The sequence below is a fragment of the Pipra filicauda genome, unplaced genomic scaffold, assembly GCF_003945595.2.
Source record: "Pipra filicauda isolate LSUMZ 115617 unplaced genomic scaffold, ASM394559v2 scaffold3_size10097308_pilon, whole genome shotgun sequence".
NCBI classification, from domain to species: domain Eukaryota; kingdom Metazoa; phylum Chordata; class Aves; order Passeriformes; family Pipridae; genus Pipra; species Pipra filicauda.
Genome location: NW_024104532.1, coordinates 940565 through 966976, shown reverse-complemented (window position 1 = coordinate 966976; position 26412 = coordinate 940565). Strand labels below are relative to the sequence as shown.

The following is a 26412-nucleotide window of genomic DNA, read 5'->3' as shown; positions in this document are numbered from 1 at the left end:
TCTGCAATCTCCCACTGCACCAGGGTAAGAAAGCAATGCTCAGGCTGTGCCCAGCAGGCTCCAAAAGCTGGGTGACTACAGAGATGAAATCTTGTGCTTTCTGCACATGCCCTCATCTCCACCAGCCCTGGACCAGACTGTGAGGCCAAAGTCCTGCAACAACACTAACTCTCATCCTGCCCTCAACTGACCCCTGCCAGCCATACCTCCTATATGCTAAGCAGCAAGACGATTCAGAAAGTATTTGACCAAATACCCAGCCTTTTGAAGCTTTTCCAAAGTTCTGAAGTGTTCACTTTTACATCTGTTTTGCTCATCGTAAAAATCTCATTTCAACTCTGTTGTGTAGAATGACAACTGAACCTAAAATTGAGCCATTTCCCCCCCTTGGCCACTAAAAAACCTCAAGTGTAACAGTCCTGATCAGCCCAGAATGGTTCACTGAGCTTTAATACCACAGGGGTGCCATAGCTGGGGCTGCATGTGTAGCACATGTGTCTGCTTGGGAGATGAAGTCAAGGAAAGGTTAATAGTAAAGCCACAAAGAGAAATAAGCCGCTGAACTCTTACCAAAAGCCACAGGGAACTGGGTGATTAATGTCCTGAAAATCCTCCTTATCAATCAGTGGCTATTCTAAGGACCAAGATAAGTTCAAAACATCTCCAATTAAAGGGAGAACTATATTCGGTTATTTGGAAAGTGAGTCTGTACTTGTTAAAAGCTCAGAAAATAATCTATTTTTACTATTCTTGTACTACTTTCTTTCTTTTCTTGGAAAATGGGCCCATTTTGAACAGCAGCAACACAGTGTTCCAGGATGCAGAACTCGGCACATACAATATGAAAGAACAACACCACTGCTCCCATTTTACAGGGGGCACAACAGGAGGCAGTGAGGCTCCAAGGACACCTTTCATGCAGTGAGAGGGAGAATTACATCCTGGGAACACAGAATCCCTTCTCCAGCCACACTAATAAATAATACTTTTACATATGAAGGTAGCAAGTACAAAATACTGGCAGGAGTACTGGTGTGGTAATGCCCAAGTCTGACAGGAAACCTGAATAATCACTTAACTTGGGATATAGAAGCAACAGGTCCCCAATTCAGTGCAATATTCCAACAAATTTGGAAAACACACTAGAAACTGCTTAAAAATAATTTTCTCTCTTTCCAGAAAAAAAATCCCAACAACCAGACCTTTTGAAGTTTGTGCATGTGATGTCAGTTCATTTTTTCAAAGGGGCAACATGACAGTTGTGTTGGAGATAATCAAGAAACCCAGAGGCAATTAGGTTTTAATGCTGCAACAGTGAGGACATTCATCAACCTCCCTCTTACAGCCACAAGTTTCTTGTGTTCCATAATAACATACATGGGACATCATCACTTCTTTGGAGAATATTATTGTGATTTTTTTTTCCTGTTCTTTGAACCATTTGTGATGTTTTTCATGTTCTTTGATTATTTGCAGATGCCAATCACAGCTACAGCACCCTATTTCACTTGAAGTAAATGTTATTGCAATTATAATCTACATTAGGTAGAGAAAAGGAAGTTTTGCAGACATTGTTGTTTTATAAAAACTGAAGAAAAATATGACAGCAGGCAGTGCTACGAAGGGCACTAGTCTCCCCCAAATCCCAGGTAAGACTGAGGGAGTACCCTTGGAAAGATGAAAAATCTGAAGCAGGGAAGCCAGTGAATTTTTCACAGAGAAAATATATTCCATAACAGATACTCAACCTGGGATTAGTTTTTTCCACTCTGTTACTTTCTTTTGTTGGCACACTGCAACTCTCTGTTTGTTCACAAACACTTATGAGCATGTCCTCTGTGAAAAATGAACATACAAGGTCTGTTTGGAGTACAGTCTTTTCCTGATGCAACACTGTACCTTGGGCTGCTACATCATCAAAAACGACATGGACTTCACTATGTCACAGAAATCTCATCTGTAAACTACTCTCTGAGCCTAAAAGCCCATCTAATATTCATTAAAGAAAGCTGTAAAAATATACTTATTTTCATTATTTCCCAGAGCAGTTCAGCAGAGGAAAGGTTTGGGGACTCCCAACCTGCCACAGGCTCCCGACGTGCTGCTCATGGGAACGACGCAGCTGAGGGCAGAACTGCCATCCATCCTGTCCCTGCACACTTCTGCTCCTGGTGCAAAACGTGGTTGATCTTACCCTCTCTCCTCTTTACACTTTCCCTTCTCCAGTTCTATGCAAGCTATTTGAATCATTTCATCTCTTATCGTGTTCTTGCAGAGAGAGGAAATGGAAGAACAAGTGAGTTAGAGGTCAGGGGGATCGTGCTTAAGTGATGTGCTGGGGAACTGGGAGGGGAGAGGATCCCAGCCCTGCCCCACTGTAACCCCCTTTCCTCCCCACCCCTCTCAGCTGTGTGAGTTCAAAATCAGCTTTAGCAAGTCTACGCTGTGGAACATAAAGCAGAACAGTATCAGCTTCAGCAAAAGGTCTACAGCACCCAGCAAGGCACCAAACACGCAGAATCCTACCAGCACACCTCACCTGCCAGGGCAGAGCACCCTGGTGGGACATGATGTTCAAATGGCCTCTGACTCCCAGATCTAGAGGCCCAGCCAGCTCTCTCCCCTTCTCCCTGAAGGGCCCCCACAACAGCATCAAATGTAAGCTCTCAGTCAGTGTTGTTTTACATTAAATTTGCACAGGTGTAAACTGACTACTCAAGGCAGAGGAGAATCAGCTTTCTTTGGAAGCCAAAGGTGAAGTGATGCTGTTTTCAGGTGTGCAGTCTCTTCTCAAAGCTCCCCATGCCATACAAGCCTGCTGCTGTTTGTCTTCCCTTGCCATGAAGGAGATTATACGTTCCCACACCACAACCTGCACTGCTGCCACACAGAAAGCATCAGATTGCCACCAACAGAGAGAAGGGGAGCAAAATAAGGACCTCATGTTCTCAGTCTTCTCTCCTGGTTCTGTGCTCAGTCTTTGTGCCTGACAGAGTTTGGTTTTATATGCAGGTCACTCAGTCATTCTTCTCACATATACATGAGGTGCTGCTGGAAAATGTGGCCATTATCCATCAAGTCCTTAGCTTTAGTCAGCTTCCAGCAGAAGAGTAATAGATGCACTTGTGTTTTCACATCATCGTCCAAAATGTCAGGGTAAGAAGCCCTGAACATTAACAACTCCCTAAGGAAATCAGTTCTTAAAAAAATAGAATAGGGAAAATCAGAGTGAGAGGCACAGAAAGATGCAGAGCTTCCCTTTTCATTAGGGATAAGTTATGCAGGTGCCCTGACCTGTTCTATGTACCCACGCTGTGGTCTGATTTCCACTGAAGTTTACATTTTTTCTGGATAAAGTAACATATGCACATGTTGGTTTTAATTTCCAGGATCCAGAAACAGTCATCTCTTTGGACATCATACGCTAAAAGAGACGTATCAGTTTGAAGGGTGAGTGTCATCTCGTCTCAGGGCACTTGCATTAAGATTCAAACAGCATGGGGAGGTGATAATATTGGGCAGTGCAAATCTTCATAGACAGTACAGGGAAAGGGGGGAAAACAGAAAAGAAAAAGATGAAATCAAAGGTGACAGGAAGCAGCAGTCAAAGTTAGGAGGAAGAGGAGGTCAGGCACACAAACTAATCAAGGTGAGACAGTGATATTTTCCTGGTGTGGTCAGCCTTTATGATCTGCTTTTAAAAGATTTGCTCAAGTTAAGGGAGAACTACACAGACCTTCAAAGCTTTTAAAGCCAGGTAAAATGTAGGCATGAACAAAGATATTTCTTTGCTGAGATGGGAGGAAGAACAGGAAAGGGAAATGGGAGGGAAAGCATACCCTGTCCTGAAGAACCTGAAGGTGAATTTTGGTGACCTCTACTCACAAATTCCTAAAAAAACCTAACCTGGGACTACAAACCCTGTAAAGGAGCTGCTGCCAGTGCTAGAAGGCTTATGAAACTAGTATATACTTTTCCACTTGCAGCTGCAAGTACACAATATCAGAACCTCAAATGAGAAAGACAAAGTGCAGTACATCCAAGAGCACTTTGCCCACTCTGTTTTCATTGAGTGTCCCTTTAACACAACCTCTCATTGCAGCATAGTCAACACATCCAAGAAAAAATGCTCATAAAAAATAGGAAATTAGGCCAAAGTTAGACCAGGCTGCAGGAATCTGCCTCAGAGATAAGTAACACCACCAGTTCGGTCACCTGCACCACACACATCCCTTCCCTCCCCAACCTGAGAGAAGCACAGGCACACTCTCGGCATCACATCCCACCTCCAGTTCCTTAATTGGGCTTGTGGATTACTAATAAGTAATTGATACACAGGAAATGAATGCGAAGCCACCACTGCCTCTGCTCCTGCATACAAATACCGGCAGCTGAAAGCGCAGCAGCAGCAAACACTGCAGCCCTGCCAGTCCTGTGGCATTTCCCGTATGAACGTGCTTAAAATATCTCAACATAAACTGTTTCACTTTGTACAAATGATGCTGGTGTGACTGCTCAATGCCTTTTCAGAGAGGAAACTGTGGAGGGCTGAGGGGGGTCAGATAAAAACCAAAGATAATGTATTATGCAGACACTACTCCCGATGAGTATCGGGAGGAGAGAGACTTTAAGGGGCAACACAATAAGAAATCAAGATAAAGATATATTTTGTGGCGCACAAAGGTGGATATACAGCTCTCCATACATTCAGCCTTTAGGGACAATTTTCCTATTTTTTCCCTGGGAGCCAAATAAAGCCCCAAAATTAATCTCTGTGCACAGCCTAAATTTGTACGTAGTGCCAACTTTGCATCTGTATCACATTTCTCCACAGCATAAAGCGCAACACTGTAAATAGGCTCATTTTTGTTATTTTATCAAATTACATTAACTTTGTCTCTGCAGCGTTCTCCGAGGCTGGCAACACGGAGACGTGCAGGAAATGTAAATCGTTCCCCTTTTGATATGATAACCAGAGCATAGAATTGCATCCCAGAAATCAGCTCAGGATTATAGCCGAGAACTCGCTGAAAGGCACTTAGCTGTGGCGTGGTGCCAGGAGGGGACACTTCAGCTGGCAGGTCAGTGTGAAGCAGGCTCAGGTCTTAGGAAAGAAGAACAATATGGAACATCCAGCTACCTGCGGCTGCACAAACCCCAAAGCCAACAGCCTCAGGGTCAATCTATAATTAAAAGATGCAAACAGGTGTTAAAAAGAAAAAGTGTGTATTTATGTATGCAAATACATGGGAGGGCTATATTAAACATGAATAAGCACCTAGGAAAGCAACAGCCAGAGGCTGTAGGATAAAATCTATCTGCCAGACAAATGCAGACGTTTATATAAGCAACCACACACCAAAAACAAATTGCATTTCCTGAATGGAACTATTTGTGGTAGAGAACATTATAATAATCATTTTAATCATGTATTTTAATTTAAATAATTTTTTCAGTTTCAAAGATTCAGAAGATGTTGCAATGCAAATAAAGATAATCAGAACGTGAAAATAATTGTTTTCCTAATGCCCTATTTTCATGTGTAAATGCCACTGCTAACAGCTACCAGCATTAACTCTGGGCCAGAACTCCACTGAATTCGGTACTGCACAAACAGTAAAAGAAAAAGCTGTCTGAACCCTAAGGAATTTGCAGCTCTAACAGCAAAGAGGCAGCAGATGGATACAGACAGAAATAATCAAGAAGTAGTAGTTAACAAGGCAGGAGTTAGTCTCAGCAAACCAAATCCCTGATTGCTGTGAGCCTTGTACAGGCACCACAACAAAGAGGAGTTTTGATCATCAATGCCCCAAAACACATGAAGCTCTGCACATCCTTCATCTCCACCGCTGTGCTCCATCTGTTGCCTCCACACTTGCTGGCAATCGTGTCTCGTTCTCCCACTATACTTAGATTTTTAACTCAAAAGCTCTTTGGGCCAAGGACTGTCATGTATGACCTTGCTCTCCAGCACTGAGCATAGCAGGTTCTCAAACTAGGGTCATGAAGACAGATAAAACCATTTATGAACAAAATGGCTCATTAGTAATAATGTTTATTAATAACTAGTCCAACAGAGGATGAGCATGCATGCACACAAGCTTAGTCAAACTTAACACACACAAACTCCATCAATACCTGAGCAACAGTGCCTTCTGATGGCTTTTATCGAGTCCACACACCTCTTGCTCTAAATATGAACCATGTAGAGGAGAGGAAGAGCAGCTGGTAGATAATTATCTTGTGAAACATGGACATGTCATCTGTAAATGCACATACAGTGCCCAATGTCTGCTGGAATCTCCAGAGGCACCACACTACATACCTACTACAGGAATCAAAACCAGCCCAACAGAGAGATAGCTGGACAAATGAATCCTGTAAAAATATTTAAAATGTCCTAAACAACTTTTTTGTAACAGAGATACATCTGCAGGATAGAGCATTCCTGCCAGAAGGTTTATTTCATTACATTTGACTCTATGATCTACTTATTATAAGACCTCTCAGACTAAGGTAATCATAGAACCATAGAATTAGCTGGGTTGGAAGGGACCTCTGAGATCATCAAGTCCAACCCCCTTGATCCACTACCACCGTGGTTCCCAGACCATGGCACTGATGCCACATTCAGTCTCATCTTAAAAACCTCCAGGGATGGAGAATCCACCACTTCCCCGGGCAGCCCATTCCTATGCCTGATTACCCTTTCTGTAAAGAATTTCTTCCTAATATCCAACCTAAACCTCCCCTGGCAGAGCTTAAGACCACGACTCCATGATTTACTGATAGTTACCTGGGAGAAGAGCCCAACCCCCATGTGGCTACAACCTCCTTTCAGGCAGTTGTATAACCATACCTGCCTTTCTTGATGCAAGACCATTCCACATGGTTTTCAGCTTCTTAAATTGAATGCTTAAAAGTGATGAGATGGGGAAATAAAAGACTACTCTACAGCATCAATCTGGCCCTTCCTTGCACCCAGACAGACCTGTATTGTGGGGAAGTGTTGTTCTTCCAGCCTCCACTTCCACATCATCCTCAAAGGGTTAAACAACAGATATATTTTTAAATTATTCTTTAGTGTCTCTTTGTTTCTTTTTTTATTGTACATTCCTTTTTTTCCCCTAAAGACCAAAAGTAACAAATAGAAAATACTGTTTAGAGTCCAAGTTCACGGACGTTTCACTCCGCACAGTTAGACTTGTTCCACATCTATTAATTACATTATGTTTTCAGTAAGGTATAGTGAAATGCAGGGTATGAGGGCAGCTCCTTCACAAAGACATGCTCAATAAAGTGTTAGCTGCCATGCTTCAACATGCAATATGACAGATTTTCCGATGCAATTCAAACCTCAAAAGTGGAAAAGAAATGGCATGTAAATGGATCTCACTTGCCCTTAAATCACTGTTAGCAAATCTTAATCTCTAAGTCTGGTAGTTTCAAATCAGGCCTATTTAGCTTGCAAAGGTAGGTCAGGTTTTATTGATCACCCCTAATGCTTATAAATGCACTCTTAAAAAAATGAGAGCAGTCAGATACACAGCTCGGTTGATAAAGGCCTGCTGGAAAACTGTCTGATAATATTCCCAGCCTTCAAGCTATGCTGTTGTAAGTGCAATTTCTATATGCACCAGAATGCAGATTTCAGGCTTGCCAGTTCACACTGGAAAGGGAAGAGAAGAGCCCTACCATAGTAGAGGTGGATTACTCTTTGCATTTACTAAAAGCACAACTATAAACTTCTAGAATACAGTCACAGCAGCCCGAGCCCATTTACTTCTCAGTTATCATTCCTCAATCTTTTTTCAGTGCAATATTTGGTGCCTGGATTTCCTACTCAGAGTCCATGCTATACCCTGAAGTTTGAACTGTGAACAACTGATGATATTATTCCAGTTGTTATAGAAATAAGGTGGGTTATTGTTATTTACATTATGGTATCATCTAGAGTTCCTTCTACAGTTCTCAGAGAGGGACCAGAGGAGAAGCAAGTTTGTAATACTGATGAGGTTTTTAAATACACAAGGGCTGAGCACTTGAAGAACCTATTTTTAAAGAAAGAGATGACAAATAAAGGAAACAAATATATGTGACCTGACTGAAGCCCAGTGATCCAGGGAACATCTAAATAAAAAGTGCAGTGTTTTCCACCCACATAGGTAAGCTCAGATCAAACACATTGCAGAATCTCAATAGTCTTACTTGGTACAGCTTTTTTGCTCCTCATTCAGAAAAATAAAAAGTATTTTTCCATGCAAAGCTAAACACGATTTTCACTTTGTTATTTTTCATACCATGCTAAAATAAAGCCCCAATGACTTTCCAGTTGATACCTGATATATCACTCCCATTCCAACTATTAAATACTCATTTTTTTGGCCTGAAAGAGATTCTAAATGGAGTATTTAGAGACATAGAAACACATAAAAAACCCCACTGCAGTATATATACAAGATCAGACACAGGGTTTCTGGGTTTTATTCTACTGAAGACTTCTTGTGCATCTCAGACAAGTTCCTTAATCAACCTTCACACAAGGCTTCCTCCTCCACCTAATGAACAGGTGAGCTGCAGAAATGGATCACTGCCTAGGACATGCTCTGGAGCTATGCTGTCAAACAGAGAAGAGCTTAATAGTATAAATCCCCATCAACGACTTCTGGCAATTATCAAATGTTTATTAGCCTCCAAAGTGAAGGCTAATAAACCTGCTTATTTTAGCAGATAAAGTCAAATTACCTTGACTGAAGTTGGTAAGTGTTCGAAGATTAACAGCTCTGGCCTCATATGCTTTTAGTCATTGGTGATGAAATGTCAGCTCAAAAAACTGAAAGATACTTCCTAGTTATTTAGGCAATGTGAAAAACTGGGCAGTTATTTTCCAAGAAACATGCCTGTTTGACAGGTTTTAAATGAAGAAAAGTGATATTATTACAATTATCATTAGAAGAAGATGTCCCTCATCAAAATGTGTCTGGATTTTAATTGACAAGGTCCAGGTTAATGCTGTGAAAATGCCAATGAAAGCAAAGCCTGTGGCTCAAACTAATTGTCAGCACTGAGCAACCTCCACCTCTAACCCACCACAGATTTATCACTCTGTGCACACTGTACTCATGACAAGAAACATTTGAATTAATCATTAACAACTAGAAATTCCTCCCAGAGAGAAAGCAAGCAGAGTGCAGGGCTGCCCAACCCCCTTTCCTGTGCTCCCAAGCCAATGAGAAGTTGCCAACAAGGAGAAGGACTTTTTTTATTGTTGTTTTGCCACATTTTTCTTTAAAGAGCATTCTGGGGAAGATTTCAGTGATCCTCTGTGTTTTGTTGTCACCCCTGGGGGTAGGACAAAAGTGTAGAGAAAGACTTACAACCCCCCTACTGGAGTCATAAACTCAGTAACACTTTGGAAGGTGTTACCCATCAGCTGCAGTGGCAGTCAGCACCCAATTTTATACATAAAATCCAAAGGGTCTGTAAAAAACTTTCTGAATTCTCTTTATTTATATTTCCTCTATATATGTGCCCAGCATGCTGGCACAGACCCACCAGAGTATCACTGGGCAGAAGGAGAGAAGCTGAGAACCTCCAGTACCTGACAGAGGCACGAGATCTGCCAGGGAAACGGCACAGTCCCAAGTCTCACGTTGCCTTTTACAGTCTTTACTGAGAATGCTTTGGTTCTGTGCAGGTGATGGTATCATCACAACCCAGACTGAGCACACATCAACACGGGAGTTCCCCCAGTCCAAGTCTTTATACCACATCACATCTTTATACCACAAAAACGAAGTGTTCCTTCCCTCACAACATTGAGATTGGAAAGCACAACAGTATTGTGAAGAAAGGAAGAGGGGAATCTCTACAAAGGTAAGGGGCCACTTCCACAGGTGGATGAAAAGGCATCTGGCCACTAATGCCAAAAGCACCAAGCTTGTCTGGCAAGATATAAATGGAGCTCTACTTACCCCATTTAGTAGAGAGAGAAAAAATAAAAAATAAAAAATTCCCCATGTTATCAACTGGCCAGTCAGGAGAAAACACCAGATGGCATTTGCTGTGGTGAAGGAATAAGACCTTCCTTAGAGGAGGCCAGTGCTAGCAGGGTCTCTGCCAGCTCCTTCCCACCAACTTGGAGGCAAAGACTGAGGGGGGTGTCAGCCCATCATCAGAAATGGGCTCACTTCATCAGAAATGCTGCTCACTTCACTGTCCCTTTTCTCCCAGAGGTGAAAGGCAGCCATTTCCCTGCCCATTCACCTCCAGTGACCCTGCCTTTTTAGTTCTTGCTGTTTTCTATATATTCACCACAGAAGCTACAGGCTGGAGAGTTCCCATTAAACGATGCCAACAAGAACTCTCCATTCACAGCTAACACTTGGCTGCACACATTCTCTCTTATTTCCAGACACTTTCAGTATGTTTTAATTTCCCTTCATCAGACATGCATAATTATTTGCATCACATCTAAACATGTACAACAGGTTTATGCTTCCAAATACAGTCCCCTAGCTGCAAAAAATCAGCATGACAGCACTAGAAAGAAAGCAGCAGTTGTGTCGATTGGGAGGTAGAGCTCAGGAAGAGGAAAACAAAAGCCACATCATCATGATTTGAGTCCATGACTTTCACCAGGCACAAGTTTGGACCTTTACAAAATCCTAGGTATTTCTTAGAGCATCATCCCTCAGTTAACCACCAAATTAGTCAGCAACTGTGACAATAAATTTCATAACAAAAATCTATGAAGTGGAGACTTTTGGTACCTTAACTGGAAACTTGAAGAGCCAAAAGGATTTTTCTGGTCTCAAGAGACACTATTACAGAGCAAAGTATCTCTGCAACACTTCACACCTGTTACTGTTGTGGCTTTACAAGGTTCTTTCCATTGCACCCTTCAATACCCTTTGGACTAAGAAAAGGCTTCAATCAGAAAAGTCACAGCAAATGCTCACTTCTTTAGCTCAGCCCCAAATAGTCACTCAGAAATTTGTCGGGGCTTTCCAAAACCCTACCTCTTTCAGGCTCTTTTATGCATCCTAGAGAGCTCCCTAAGGAAGGGCATCTTTGGGACTTAGATTGGCCTGTGCTGGCTCTGCAGTTCTCAGTTCAAGTTAGTAGTTCCCAGTCTTCAATTATCAGACCAGAACAGCTCCTGAAGTACACATGGTGCTGGGACTTCCAGCAATTACTTCTGTGATCCTTAAGATAGGGGCTGTCCAGGGACAGAACTGCTCCTTTAGGTAATTACATTCCCAGCGCTGCCCAGCGTCTGTCAAACTCTCCCCCCACCACACAAGAGGCCAGTTTTTGAAGATCATTATGAAATAAATATGTCATCCTGAAGGATGAAAATATAACCAGCTGCAGCTCATCTGAACCTGAACATTACCAAGTCACCACTATTTCCACATTTTGAAACACAAAATGTTGCTCTCTGACTGCATGTGGGACACAGGTGACTTCCCAATCACACACACAAGTCTTTATCAGCTTGGATGCACAATTAAGCTAATATTTGTCCAACAAAAGGTAAAAACTACTCTCTGGGTGGTGTCACAGCTGCAGGCAGAGCAGTAAAAGCTCTAGAGCATCCTGAGTGATCAGTCTCATATGAGACATTCTCCACTAAGCTTTGTTCTGGCAACATTCCCGCTATTTGAGGAAGGAAATGCAGTACTCTCCTTTATTTTCTGCACAGTTGGATGTAAAGCTTGGAATGCAGAACTGCCTTAACTACATGGCAGGAGGATGGCAGTTCATAATTAATTTTCCACATCAACCGTTGGCCGCCCTCCTCTTCCTCTCTGCGAGGCCGTAAACTGTCAGTGGATACTTATCCAAAGAGCAGACATGCCACAGAGCAAAAAGCAAGATTATTATTAGCTAGTATTTTACAGTGTGTGCTAGCCAAAAATCAGAGGTAGGCAAGCCTGGGCATAGTGAGAGTAGCACTGGTGCAAGGGCAGCCCTGCCTGCAGCTGCTTGTCATCCAAGAGATGCAAACCCAAAGGGGATAGAAAAACAGGATGAGGAGAGTAAGACAGAGAGGAGAAGGTTGCAAGGAGACAGAAAAAATGTGTTCTCAGACAAAGGTTTTGAGCCAACTAATTTCAAAACATCTGCAGCCCAGAGAAACACGTGCCCTCTTCCACCCCGACTGGACTCTGCCCAACACATGGTCCACGGGCTGCCAAGCAGCAGCTCGGCAGAGGACGAGCAGCTCCAAACTGCTTTCTCTTCCGAGAGAAAGAAGGTGTGCTCCACTCAGAGCCACCATTTTCCACTCCTCAGTCTCCAAATCTCTCAAAGACCAGAGTGCAAAGTAATTACAAGGAGGTTGTCAGTCCTCACAGGCAAAAGGTCTCCAGAAGAAAATAAATGATGCTACTTCATCAAGCTCTCTGAAGCACCACTACAAACATCACAGTCCAGAAGGCAGAGCCACAGGCTGACAGCCCAGGGGCAAGGCCATTTGTACGACTTCAGGCAAACCCACTGACTTCTCAGTACTTCGAGAGCACAGGTAAAGGACTATTATATTACTGGTCTGTGATTTTCATTAAGAATTTCATTAAGAATTTCATTAAGAATTTCATTATCGTTTTGGAGTTCCTTATTTTCTTTCAGAAATTCAACTCAGTTCTGCCGCTGCTATCACCTTTTTAATTCATTTTACAACAAGATATTTGTTATCAGAAATTGTGCTTTGATATGTGTCAGGTTGATGGATTCAATAAAAGCCCTGTCAGGAGAAGTTGAGTGAATAGGGTTGCAGAAGTGGTGTCATCAAGGGAATTGATACATTAACAGCCAGTCTGCTGATCTTGCAACAAAACATGCAAACATAATGGGTGTTTATTTCATCACCCTGGCAAAACAGTCCAGAGAAACACCAGAAAACATTTGCATAAATGTTACTCATGGCAAACAAGCTCAGCATGCTCACTGATCAAAAAACATCTGTAAAACGTGATCCTGCACGCTGTCCTGTTTCCCTGTTTGGTGTGCAAAATTCAATCAAGAAGAATAAAGGCTTTATTCAAAATAAAGCTTTGATTTTAACTTTTGGAATTCAGGTAGACATCCTGTGATGCTCCAACTGAGCTTTTCCCTCAATAATGTTGGAGGACAATTTTACTGACACATTTTCACGTACAACCAGTAGACCTGCACCCCTCAGCAAGTCATTGAAAAGTTGCACCAGGGTCTTACTTTGACAGCCTAACCCACAGGCATATAAAATCAGTGTTTGTTTCTGATTTAATAAACGAAATCACACAAGAAACAAGAAAAACGTGAAGAGAGAAATAATAACTTTTTATCAGACCACATAATACAGGAAGTGAGACAAGGACACCAGTCCACTGCTCTGCTATAGGTCAAGCAGAAAAAAAGCCTCTGCTTCGCCTGATCAGAGCATCATATCTGCAACATCACCTCTGCACTGTCCTGTAACGCAAAGAGATTTTGTTAACTGGAACTGACTTACAGAACAACTGGAAAAAATGTGATGCTGAGATCCAACGTTCAGAAAAACGAAATAATACTACAGTCTAAACAAAGCAAAGGGAAAATTTCCACAGCAATTAATTGGAAAAAGGTGAATTACATTGAGGATTTATGTTCATGTAATGAAGACAATTAATTGCTAAGAGAGCTATAAAACACATTAAATGAACAGGGTTTTTTCCAATTCTACTTGCAAGATAAATTTTATTAACTATGTTTAATGGCTACTTAAAATTTTTCTCTTACATATTTATTAAATGTGTCTTTTCAGCAGAACAGAGCATTTTACTAACCTGATTCTGCTAATCTAAAAATGAGCAATTTCAGAAAAAAATATTACTCTGCATGTTATCTGAAGATCCATTTAAAATAATTCCTCATACAATAAGACTGCCATCACCACAAATGCATAAGTGCTGTTAAAAGGGAATCTGCTTGTCTCACATGAGCAAACACTTTGCTGCAACTGAGTTCAGTTCACATTATTTGAACAGATGTTTCAGTTTCCAGTAGAGATATGGAGCAAACGTTGAGTCCTGATGTCATTTGGTGTTACTGTAATCACTTCATTAAAAACCCCTCTACTTGGGAGACCGGGACACATGGAAAACACTGGCTTAGATTGGAGCAGTGACCTCAAACAGATCCACATCCAAATCTTGTGCTTTGCACTATAGACTCAGCTGCTCAGCCAAGGCTATCTGTGTACCTCCAGCTGTGGGTATTGGATGCACCTTCTGCAGTTGGATTGCATGCAAATAAGAGACAGATGATTACCACCTAAAAGTGACCTAGAACTGACTCTGTTTCTTATTCACCATTTATAAAATGGGGGTAAGTAGCACTTCTGTCTAACAAGGGTGTTATGGGAACAGCTAAAGTTCATGGTAGTCAAATATTCTGGTAATCATGAGTCCTCAAGATGAAGAGAATCGATAAAGAAGGGTCTCAGCTACTTCAGTGAACAAGAGTTTGGCCAAATCTTTATACTGAAGCACAACCTTCTCAATCTGCAATGTTCTTCCTTAAAGATGAAGTTGCCATAAATGTGAGCTTCCCTTAAATAAGAGCCAAGTTTTTAGATCTGACGGTCACAAAGTAAAATGCAAAACTATGACCAAAGTCCAACCTAGCGTTTAATGCTTAAATAATAGTAAATCAATTGTATAGAAAATGCTCTTTGTCCTCTGAAACTGTGAGGTTCTGCAAAGTTCTGCACAACCTCATGCTGCAGACTCACATGTGAACTTTAGACTGAGAGTTGGACTGACTCCAATGGAAAGGATGTGGTGAGCTCATCTAACCACCATCCTGTCCAAAGTAAGGGCAGCACCAGCATCACACCACAACCAACATCTCTGGAGCAGATCCTCACCCGCTCTGGCACCCTTTGATTACCCAGTAGAACACACATCCTCATTGCCAGGAAGATTTACATGTTTCAACTTAAAAATCTCAAACCTTAACAAAGAATAAACAAAACTGCTGTGATTTCTACATTAGAGCAGTGCAAAATTTTTCTCTGAAAGAGTCAAGCAGTTCTCTTAATTATGAAATACCTCTCCCACAACCTTCCCTTTTAAGTGTTTTAATCACAGGAACAGTAGCTTGGAAATAAACAAAAGTGAAGAGGATAATGAAGGCAAGAGCAACATTTAGCAGCTTCCTCTTCTAGAAACCAGGTGCTGCCGGAGCAGAGAGACAACTCTTGCCAGCAGTGCCGTGGGTTAATAATGGGAACCTCTCCTTGACAACTGTGTTGTTTTCCTGAAATGCCTGTACAAATTAACAGCATATGCTGTGGTTGGAACAGACCTTTCTTGACCCTCAACATTTAAAAGTTAAGCACCTAATTTAAGCTATTCCCTCCAACTTTTCCTTGCAGTCGCTGGAGACAGTCAGAGCTCTGCTGAAGCGTGAGAGTTTGAGCCTACAATTTCCAGAGGTAACATGACTGGTGCAACCAAGATGAAAAGCAGGAGAACTAATGCACACCCACTTGGATGCATCATGTTTTCTTAAAGGTTTTTAAGAAAGTCTTGACTTGTTCTCCCCCCTACTCCACTAACGTCAAGTGCAGGTGTTACATTGCTGCTGTACTTTTCTCAATGAGATTATACTGCTGGATCAGTCATATAAGAGAAGTCAATATCCATGTGTTAAATGAAAAAGGATAGTATCATCTGATACCATTCTATTAAGATCTAGGAATCATTGCTTTAAATTTGGTGTTTGTTTTTTTTTTTAATTCAGGAAACTTTACCTTCACAGAAATAACTTGACCTAGAAAAAAGAAGCTGTAGAACCAGAGACTGCATTACCGTAAGAGCTTATATAGCACCATCTTCATCAACAATACATTCTCAAAGTCCTGGCCTTCAATTTACTGTTAAAAGATAGTTGCATATTGCCTTGCTACAGTTTCAGCATAGCCAAGGCAATTTTTGTGTGGATATGAGAACCTCCACACTGGCAAAACTTTTAAATGCCCCACGAAAAAGGGGACATAACAATTATACAAGAAATTGGTAGTGGTATTTCTATCCTTGGCAAACAACAAGAATATACAAAGTACAAAGGAAAGCACAGGGATGAATCACAAATGGGCTACTTCATTTTATTTTTTTTCATCTCTGACCCTCAGAACTGCAGACATTTGTGAAACACAACAAGTAGGACTTCCAAAACATGGATGCCTATCACCAAGTATACTCCACCAACAGTAACACACACCCATCAGCAAGCATTTTGTTCAATAGGGCACTTAATATAAACATGCATCCCCTCAAGCCCAAGATCATAAAAACACTTCAATCCTGATGAACACTTTCCAAATTCAGGGAGAGCAAAGGTTATTTACAGATGTAGTGCAAGCATGGTATGTACACAGCAATAAACACAAAGGCTGCTAATGTTCTGTTTTCCGCACATGTAGTCATTCAGAAAAGAGCAAAAACTAAAAATCAGGGGAAAAGATACATACCTTACCAAACCTGAATGTTGGACACAACTTGTTTCAGAGCAACATTGGTGTGAAGGTAAGCTCCTCAGGCGACCACCAACTGCAATTCCTTTCCGAGCCCCCCAGAGGCTCCAGCTCTCCCTTGTCTGTGTCCCTGAGGAAGATGCGGTGTCCTCCAGTATTTCAGAGCCTCAGCTGCAGAAGACGCTGCTCAGAAAAAGGGGAAGAGAAGAAGGTGTGGCATTTAATTCTAGGGTCAGTTGTTTGGCAGATTCAGAGCAGAACACAAGACAACACTGGATAGGAATGAAATGTCAAGGCAGGACAGAAAGCCTGTGACAATCCATCATGTGTGGCACCTTCAGAGGGCAATCGTTGAATTCAAGAACTGTGGTGCAAAGTTATTCTTGCTTTACAGTACTTTTACAGTGTCCCTAGACCAGGAAATGAATGACAGCCTGGCTGCTTTTTATTCCAGTCCAATATCATAATACAAAAGTAAGTAATGTACTTCTCCCATAGGGAATATTTTAATTCATAATAGCATTTCTGAAGAATAACAGAACTTTCATATTAAAAGCAGAGACATCACCTCAGTCTTAATACTTTGCACATTAAAACAGCTGTTACTCAAGGAATTCAAAGCTTAGGAGCTTACAGCAGATGGGAAGTGGGGAGTGTCCACCCAACACACAGCAGTTCCCAGGGTTCTGCCTCCAGTGCAATTGTCAAGACAGGTGAATGTCCTGGGGTTTTCTGGGCCCAGGGGGCTCAGCACCACCATGTTTTCTAGCTCACTGTCACTGCTAGATGTGCTCAGTGTTTTCAAGAGGTCAGATCCTGGCACTGAAGACAGATGTGGGGGCCTCACTGCAGACACCCAAGTGAGAAGAAAGCAATGGAGATGATCACCTGGCAGCAGTGCTGCCCCAGAGAGGCACTGAGAAGTTCAAATGTTCATCCCTAATCCTTGGCATATCAGAAAACAGTCAAAGGAGCATCCTTCCCCCAGCCAGATAACACAGCCTGTGAAGCAAAACCAGGCACAGCAGCACAAAACAGGTGAGGACTGAGGAAAGAACAGGATCTGACCACCCTCGGTCAGGTACACCCAGACTAAGCGGTTTGTGCCCTTAAATCAAGCTCAGAGGTGCCTTCCTAACATTAACTCAGCAGCCATGAACACACTCTAACTTTGCCTAGGAATGCAAAAAAAAGCACAAGGAATAAAATAAGAGATATACAAGAAAAAGCCTGTGGCAGCTCAAAATACCACAAAATCCCATTCCATCTTCACAAAAAATCCTGAACCCCTGAACAGGTTATACCTATCTGGAAAACACATTAGCTTTTGGGCTTGCAAGAAGGAAGATTTCAGTAATCAGCACATGAAACTGTGCATACCAAAAGTTACCATCATATAAATCATACCATATAAAGTTGCCTTTATATACAAACACACAAACATAATTTTTTTTTCTCCTTTTTACCAAAAATCCACATAGCAAGTATGGTCACACAGATCAGAACCATCAAATACATTCACTTTATTTACCACTAATTACTTTGCTGGAACTCATATAAGTGGTTTATGTTACATACACACCCAAAGGCTCTACAAGCGGAACAGCTTGTGAGACATCCACAACAGGAGTCAGGGTGGCAGACCCCAGTCCTGCATTTCTTGGTACACGTTTGCAGACTTTCTGCCTCTCTTGAATTCAGATATGAAGGACAAAAGTGGACCTTCACAGTTCCTGTCCTCTTCTAGGCTAACCATGAAAAATCGGACTGCCAACTGAAAAGGCTGCTGAATGACTTATGGGTACAGAAATGGCTGATGCTGCAGTAGTTTGATCTGCAGGCAGCAGCAAGACCTAATTCTACTGCTTTTAAGGGATTTTATCTCTGGAGACGACAGCTACAATTACTTTTTCATTTCAACTCATAAATTGGAACGCAGAATAGTCACAAAGAAAATCAGTACTACATTTTTGTGCATTAACCACAGCATCAGCTGAGCTGAGTAGTAGAAGTAACAGTAATAGGACTACATCATTACAGCAAGCTGAGTGCAGGAGCCTGGTCTCAGGCTGGAAAAGACAAGGTCTTGGAAGTACAGCTGGCCAATGCTCACTGGAGGCAAATCTCTACGGTAAGAAGTTGGCAAGTTGCCTTAAAAAGCTGCTATGTATGCACATAGAGTTCCTGTACCTTCTCAATTCCTGCACTGCTGGTTGCACCATAAATTCCAGCCCAGGCAGGAGCACGCACTTCCAGCTCTTGGAGAAGACAAAAACAAAGCCACCCTCTTCCTTGGTGCTGCCAAGTGGTTGCCTGATCCAGACTGAAAGCACAGAGTACTACGAACATGCAGTAATGTGAAGGATGAGAAGTAATGGGAGGTGTGGACATGGAGGGGAAAACAACTTTAATCATGACAAAATGCACCATTCCCATCTTTCATGGTACAACAGAGATGGGGGTAACATAATAAAATTAAATTATTGGCCAGGTTTCCAGTTAGCAGTACAGTGCAGATGCTCCAGCCTGAATGCAACGTGCTTCCTGCACGCTGATGATGTGCATCACAGAAATACAGAGGAAGGGAGGTAGGCCAGGGACCATCCTAGTCAGCTACAGAGTAAAGTAAAAGGCCACAAAATATAAACGCAAAAAAACCCTCATGAGCTATAATTTGTGTTGGCTCAGAATTTTCCAATGGAAAAAATGAGACAAAAAAAAAAAAAGTATACCAGTTCTGTTGCCCAAACTTGCCTGATTTTGCAGAAAAAACCCTTCACACTCAGTGAGCCACTACTGAATTGGTGGTCACTGTCCAACTGGTTTTCCTCTCACAGTCAAGGAACCTGGAGAACCCTTCACAGAGCTCCTGAGATGCTTCTCAGACCACCTTGACTCTGGGCAGCTCTAGTGAGCAGCCATCCTGAAGGGTGAAAAAGGCCCAGGTCACGGTGGGCTGATGGAGCAACTCCCCATGCTCAGAGCTCCAGGACTGCCCCAGAACTGCAGAGTGAGAACAGGGAGCCCAGAGAGCTTGTGGATGCCCCGTTCCTGGAAGTGTTCAAGGCCAGGTTGGATAGGGCTTGGAGAAACCTGGTCTAGTGAAAGGTGCCAGGGGAGTTTAAGGTCACTTCCAATTCAAACCAGTCTATGATTCTATGATCCCTGATAAAACCCCATCCATTTCAGTCTGCAGCTGCTAGAGGAGCCAGCACTGTTTTTATCTGAAACAAAACCAAGTCTGAACTTACAGAAATGCCCCATGCACGAGAAATTCCACAATTTTATTGTGATGTTTCTAAGTTGTGCTCCCCCACTAGTCTTCGATCAGACACGTGGAGGGAACCACTGACAAACTGCAAATTACTTTCATTATCCCACTTCAGATTTTTACATTCAGTTAACATAGTTAAGTAGTATCAGATCAGTCTTCCAGTCACAAAAGCTGGCATATGAATGTTCTCATTAATCGGAAAAGGCAGGCAAGATATTTTTCCAGTAAAAAGAGGGTATTTCCCTTGGAGGAGTCTCAGTCCTTTACTGATGGAAAGCATGAATTATACAAAATAACCATATACTTTTGATGTAACAAATAAGATCAAATATTAAATCTGAAGACACCATTTCTATCTTGAGATGTTTCCAGACCACAAATCAATGAAGTCTGGGAGGCTCTCTCGCAGGAAGCCTTGCTATATCTTTGTTTTCATACTTGTCTTTAGGCATCAGCCATTAATCACTGTTGGGGTGAGGACAGGAGCCATCTGGACTCCTCTCTGACCCAGCACACTCATCCTCATAATGGTGTGTCACACAGCTTAAGGTGCAGCTTGGACCTTGTGGCTACATATGACAATATTGGTGAGCACGTACAACTTCATCAAGGGCAAAAAGAGGTATTTAGAAGCTAAACAACATATTTGCAAGCAAATATTGCAGTGTAGTAGATATTCAAATTAGTATTAACTTGTCTCATCAAAAATTAATTACAACGTACCTAACTGCAATTGAATAAATTAGTTGGGCACAGAAAAGATTAAATATTTAAAGAGGCTGATGACTTAAAAATAATTGAAACCGTAACTCCTTGCCTAAATATTAAATTTCTTTCATTTTTACTCCTAGTGTGGCCCTTAAGAAATCAGAATTCCACATGTGTGTGCATTCATGTAGATGTGTATGACACATTCAGGCATATGGAACGTGTTCATGTATAGTCTCCTAACTTCCCTTTTTCCCTAAAACTAAACTTGGGTAAATATTTTCAACTAATAGAGAGGAGGTCCATTGGTAGAGCCAGAAGAAAGGCTGTGAAACAGGCAAGGGAAAACACATTTTTCTGCTAGGTATTTAACAAGGTCACCCGCCTCTGCAAGTGCAGGAAAAAAGATCCCACAGCAGGCTCTGGACACAGCAGGAGATTATACCAATTCATTAGCAGGTATATTTTCTAATTACAGCCTCGGACACGAGTCCCCTTACAGCTGAGAAGGGAACAACTGCTGCTTTTTGCCATATCCTCCGGATCAAGTTCCAGGAGAGGATGGCATTGCCCAGTCCCACCACAAAAAGCAGGGGTACTCTGTTACCTCAGAGGATGCCCCTGGCTCCTCACAGCCCCCTTTCCGAGGGAAGCCAGCTTCTGCAGTTTATACGATCTGTTCCTCCACTCCTGCCACATCAAGAATGCCGTGGGATCAACAGCTCATCCTGTCAGCTCCATCTCTGGTAAAGATCTCACATTAATTTAGTGTAAAGGTGACACTGGTGAAGAAGGGAACAAAATGAGACTTCGAATCCCTTCTTCCGAAAGGCTAATGGTAAAAAATTGGAAGCAACGCAACTTTGGCACCTTTCCAACTATAACACTTACAGTGTTGCCCACAGCCGTGCCCCAGACATGCTTCATCATTCACGATGGCTCAGTACAAAACATAAATAAAACAGAAATCTCCAGCACTACTGGCACTCAGCTGTTTCGAGGCTTTTTTTTTTCCCTTCCCTGCCAACAAAATAAATAGTGAAATAGAACTACAATTCAAATGATAACATCCACGATCAGAAACTTGGGGGGGGCTCGTGGTGGGGTGGGAAATTAACTCAAAGAATGCAGGCAATAATAAAATAAAGAATACATTGACTGAGATTAATATAATGGAATACTGTGATGTCACTGAAGATCAGTGTTGGTTTTTGTCATCCAAGTACAAACTTACAGTATCCATGAGAAAGGAAATAAGTGGTTAATCATGCTTGTTGTAGGAAATATTCCCATCATAATAGTACCAATGTTACATTATGAGGTTCAAGAGTGTAATTAATATCTTGGTGGGTTAGAAAATGCTGCACAGGTTTTGCTGCTGTTGCACACGAGTAAATACTTTCTGAAAATGAATCCAAGAAGTGCAGTGGAAATACACCCAATTTCAAATAACATAAGCTCCTTTCTTCAGCAGGCATGTTTTAACCAAAGCTGCTTCTCAAGTTCAAAAGCATTAAGTTGCAGGCTACTGTCTAACTCTCCAGCTGCCAAGACTGCATTATACTATTAAGTGTTTTTATTATTATTACTCTTACTACTACAGTCTGGTTAGACTATAAAATAAGATCTCTTGGGCTCCTTAGACTCAGACGTTTACATCTGCCCTTGTACTGAAGCTCTTTCATGAGATTATTGTTTCTTCTGTCAGTTCAATTGAAAGCAATGATGAAGTTATTGCAATGCATATGTCCTTGTCAAATAATGCTTTCAAAGGGTTGGAAGCACATTTCGGGGAGGTGGTGAGTGCTCAACTCACTTCCCAGATTTAGGAGAGAGTGAATAGCAAACAGCTTGCATTTAACTGGTCAGATCATCAAAATAATCAAGTAAAGAAATGAACACATTTCTCCCAACAAGAGCTGACAGGTTTGTACCAGAGGCAGCTGTGTGATACAACCTTTGCTGATAGAACAATATCTAACTGGATTTCCTCTTACTTGAACTCAAAATGGGAATCTAACTAGAGAACAATCTCATCACTCATCTTAGTACCACAGTCAGGCTACAAGCCTTACTTTCACACTGAGTGGGGAGTAACGGGCTCTGTCAGGTTTCTTCTTTGCAAATTTGAAGCATGTTCCTCTGGCCCCAAGTGCACTGCATCAGCAGTAACTTGTTTCCCAGCTCATTAAAAAGCTTCATTTCCAAATTTAGGATGGCAGAGTCCTTAACTCAGTGGTAAGGCAAAGTCCATGCCTTTCTTTTCCCTTATCTTGTTATCCCCTATTCACTGAGCCAGGGTCAGCTGTTTTGCAGAAGTTGGGACAGATTATCTCTTTTCCAGCCTCACTTCTACTCCTGTGGCTCACATATTTGCACACCTCTGCCAGGGTGTTCCCAAGGCTAGGGCTCCACTCTGCAACCACAGCATCACAGAGGTGGAATGTGCTATGAAAATCCCAGCACAAGGAAAACAAAATTTATCAGTATGTGCAACAATGCATAATAAATTATACTAACCAGAGAAAAAACATTTTTTGAGCCATCCCACAATAAACTTCTACTCATGCAAAGCAAGCGCACTTAGACTATTCTGGGATGTATTTTCTATATTCTATAATTCGGGTACATTCCAGGATGAAGAGCACTGTTCATTACGGGAAGGTTCAAATACCTTTGGATCTCTTTACCACAGCTGATAGCACATAAATGGATCCTATTACAGGATCAGGACATTAGAGCATAAGCTTTTTATACATATACTGTACTTCTCTTTCTCTGTATCAAAGGTATTAACTTGACCACTATTAACTTTAATCTCATTTGAACTCAGTGCATTTGTATTGTGTCACCCAAAACTGACTTCTCTGAATCTTCTTCAGATATGCTTTTACCTTCCTTTTGCCTTTTTTTTTTTTTTTAATTTAACTTTCTGTTAGTTTGTTTATTTTGGTTCAGGGACTCACTCTTTTGAACACTTCAGCTAAAACTTCCCAACATTTCTGGCACTGGGTGCACTCTACTCTCACTGGAATCAGTGAGCTTTATGACTGGCCTGCATTAAGACAGGTCAAAATGCCTTTGCTGCCCTAATCTGTCACTGTTCACAGATACTCTGCTTTGTGTTACTGCCACTTGTAACTTATTTTCTGTTGGAAAATTAATAACTAAATGCATATACATCTCCATCTACTGTTAAATGTCATTGCTAAGCAAGCCTTTTGTCCTTTGCTTAAGTCACTTATCTCTAAAGTTATTTAACTATGTAATGTTATTGTTTATCTTTGTGGAACATATTGGGATAAGCTGGTATACCCAATGCTAGAAAAAATACAAGTATATTGGATTCTCTGGCACCTTGAGGACACACAGTTGTCAGTCAGCTGTCAAGTCAGAATCCTGGTAGGGTTTTCCATTATAAATTCAGGTTATTATTTTCAAACTTTTGATTTTAAAAGCCAAACATAGCTTCAACCTCTGTTGCATTTCCTGAGAGTCTAAAACATGATTCTCCTATGATGCTTTAACCCGACTTCAGTTGTATTTGGAAAAACAATTGGGTTTAGTAATTTTGCAAGCTTCAAAAAGTTTGGATAAATTATATACAATGTGCTGTCACTCTGGAATTCACACCCACATCTCTACTTTTACACTCTTACAACCCAGGGGAAAGGTAGGAGTCAACAAAGCCTATGAATGACACCGAAAGGCACTGCTCTCAGTGCAGACACCTGATACATTAGCCTGGAAAGTATATCAAATTCAATGACACCTGAAAAACACCAACCTCTGAAATGTCATTTTTCCTACATGGATCATATATTTGAAGAAAAATAAACTGAACTAGAGCTGGTAACCAGCATAAAAGTCTGGTAAAACTCTAGAGCCTTTAAGTGCTTTAATTTCAGTCACCAGTACACAAAGGACAGAGCAGGAGAACACAGAAGAGATCATGCTGGGGCCTGGCACAGCATCAGGGAGAAGCTTCCTAGGAGAAGTGTCAGGAGTTTGGAGGAAGCTGAAGCAAGTTAAAAAGGACCATAATAATAATAAAAAGCCCCAGAAGTTTGCCTTTTGGTCCACAACCACCAATGCATTTGCAATTGCAAATCAGGACTTCCCTAACGTCATCTCCCCTTTCTGAACGCACACACACACATCTCTTTTCAGATTCCACATGAGCAAGATCTTGAGTTCACCCATGCAAACACCTCCTGCTGTCTGCTCTCAGAGAGAGCAGGTTTGTTGGACTTTTACAGAAAGCCAGCAAACTATCTGAAATACTGCACCCATAAAATAAAGCAGTGTCACACTGTTCCTGTTGGTAAAGGCTGCTTTCCTTGGTGTGCTGTAAATCCTAAGGAACAGAGCAGAAATACAGCACCCAGCAGAGCCAGCCTGAACAACAAGTGTCTGAACTGCCTTCAGTCTCAGGTGCTCAGAGCAATCTTTCGACTTGTGCTGAAAAGCAAAGCAGCTAAAAGGGGACCATCAAATGCAAGGGAGTTTGGAATAACCTTGTTACAAGATAAGCTGATTCTTGTCAGACACGGCTCAAGACTGCCAACTCCATTTGGAGCCCATGATTAGTAGACCCCAGCCAGAAATATGTCACTAAACCCAGGCAGAGCTTGGCATGAGATGAAAAGGCTCATTTAGCCATCAGGGGCAAAGAAGACATACAAGGTGTGCAAACCCCACCTAAATCCAGACACGGCCAAAGTGCAATAATGAAATACAGATTAAAACTATTCCTAATAGGGTAGCATTTGAGATAGAAATTGGCCTTATCACTGATCTTTTACAGATGCACACTGACACACAGAGCAGTGCTCACATGACAACTGCCTGTGCCACCGGGTGGTTGGATCCCCACTCTCCCACTCACAGTTCATTATGGCAGCAAGTAATTGTGTTCAATTAAAATCTCTTTGGAAATATGAACCCACAAATACCGTGCATAAAAGTTTAGAGTGCTTTGACTCTTTCTAAAGTCCTTCTAAAACCCAAAATAATATCTTTGTCAAAACCATACTGCAGTTCTGCATGTATTTAGCCAATTAGCAAAAATTCAGCTCAAAGGTTGTTTGGTTTTGGTTTGGGTTTTTTTTTTTAACCACTAAAGCTTAAACAATTGGATACTGGAAAAAAGCCTATAGCTATCTATCTGCATAGCACTGCAAACACTTTGAACACCACCAAAATAAAATTCATTGACCTGAATTTATTTCTGGTCTAACTTCACTGATTTCAGCGGGCTTTTACCAGGGATAAATTTGCCCATGGGTTTCGGGGACATGAAAGGACTTTGAAATCACAGCTTGTAGAAATGTCAATGAGCAGGTTTGGATGTGGGCAAGCCTGTGCATCGAGGAACTCTTCTCATTACAAATCTGTAAACCTTTGGCAGTTTGCAAAACACTGCTCTTAGAAACATTTTGAAGAGCCATAAATAGACTGCTCAGCCCATGATAAACTATAATCTGTGAAGGTTGCAAGACTATAAATGTCTACAGCTCTGGGTTTTCAGTAGGAGCTTTCAGGACTTCTCTGACCAGACCCAAATTTTCACACTTCAAGTTTCTATCTGTGTGTCTGTACATGAACATTAGAGTCACTTCTTCTGAGTTCTTCCCATTTCTAATGAAGACTAGTCTTTTTAAGAGTCACAAACTGACACCACTCGTACAAACTGAAATGCTCTTGTGAAACTCCCAGTTAAAAAATAATAAAGGTCCAAGTTCATATAGCCTGGTGTTCCTGAAGCTTCTGAGCTTCAGAAGTCATATGGTTCCAGACACTCCTTAACTGTCTCTCACAAGCAAATTCAGAAATTTTGATGCAACCTCCTGAAGTCTTGATCCAACCTGAAGTTACAGCCACATGCTCTGCTCTTCAGGAACAGCTACTGAAAGGGCTGAATTTC

At 41.6% G+C, this 26412-nt stretch overlaps 1 protein-coding gene across 3 annotated transcripts in view; it reads right to left on the bottom strand.

Annotated features, from left to right (window-relative positions):
• The window catches only part of SGCD (sarcoglycan delta), a 318158-nt gene that overhangs the window by 184855 nt on the left and 106891 nt on the right, over window positions 1-26412 (bottom strand). For all 3 annotated transcript variants that reach the window (XM_027718527.2, XM_039385243.1, XM_027718531.2), the window contains exon 2: window positions 16502-16687. The gene's annotated coding sequence lies outside the window, so the exon portion shown is untranslated. The remainder of the gene's footprint in view (window positions 1-16501; window positions 16688-26412) is intronic.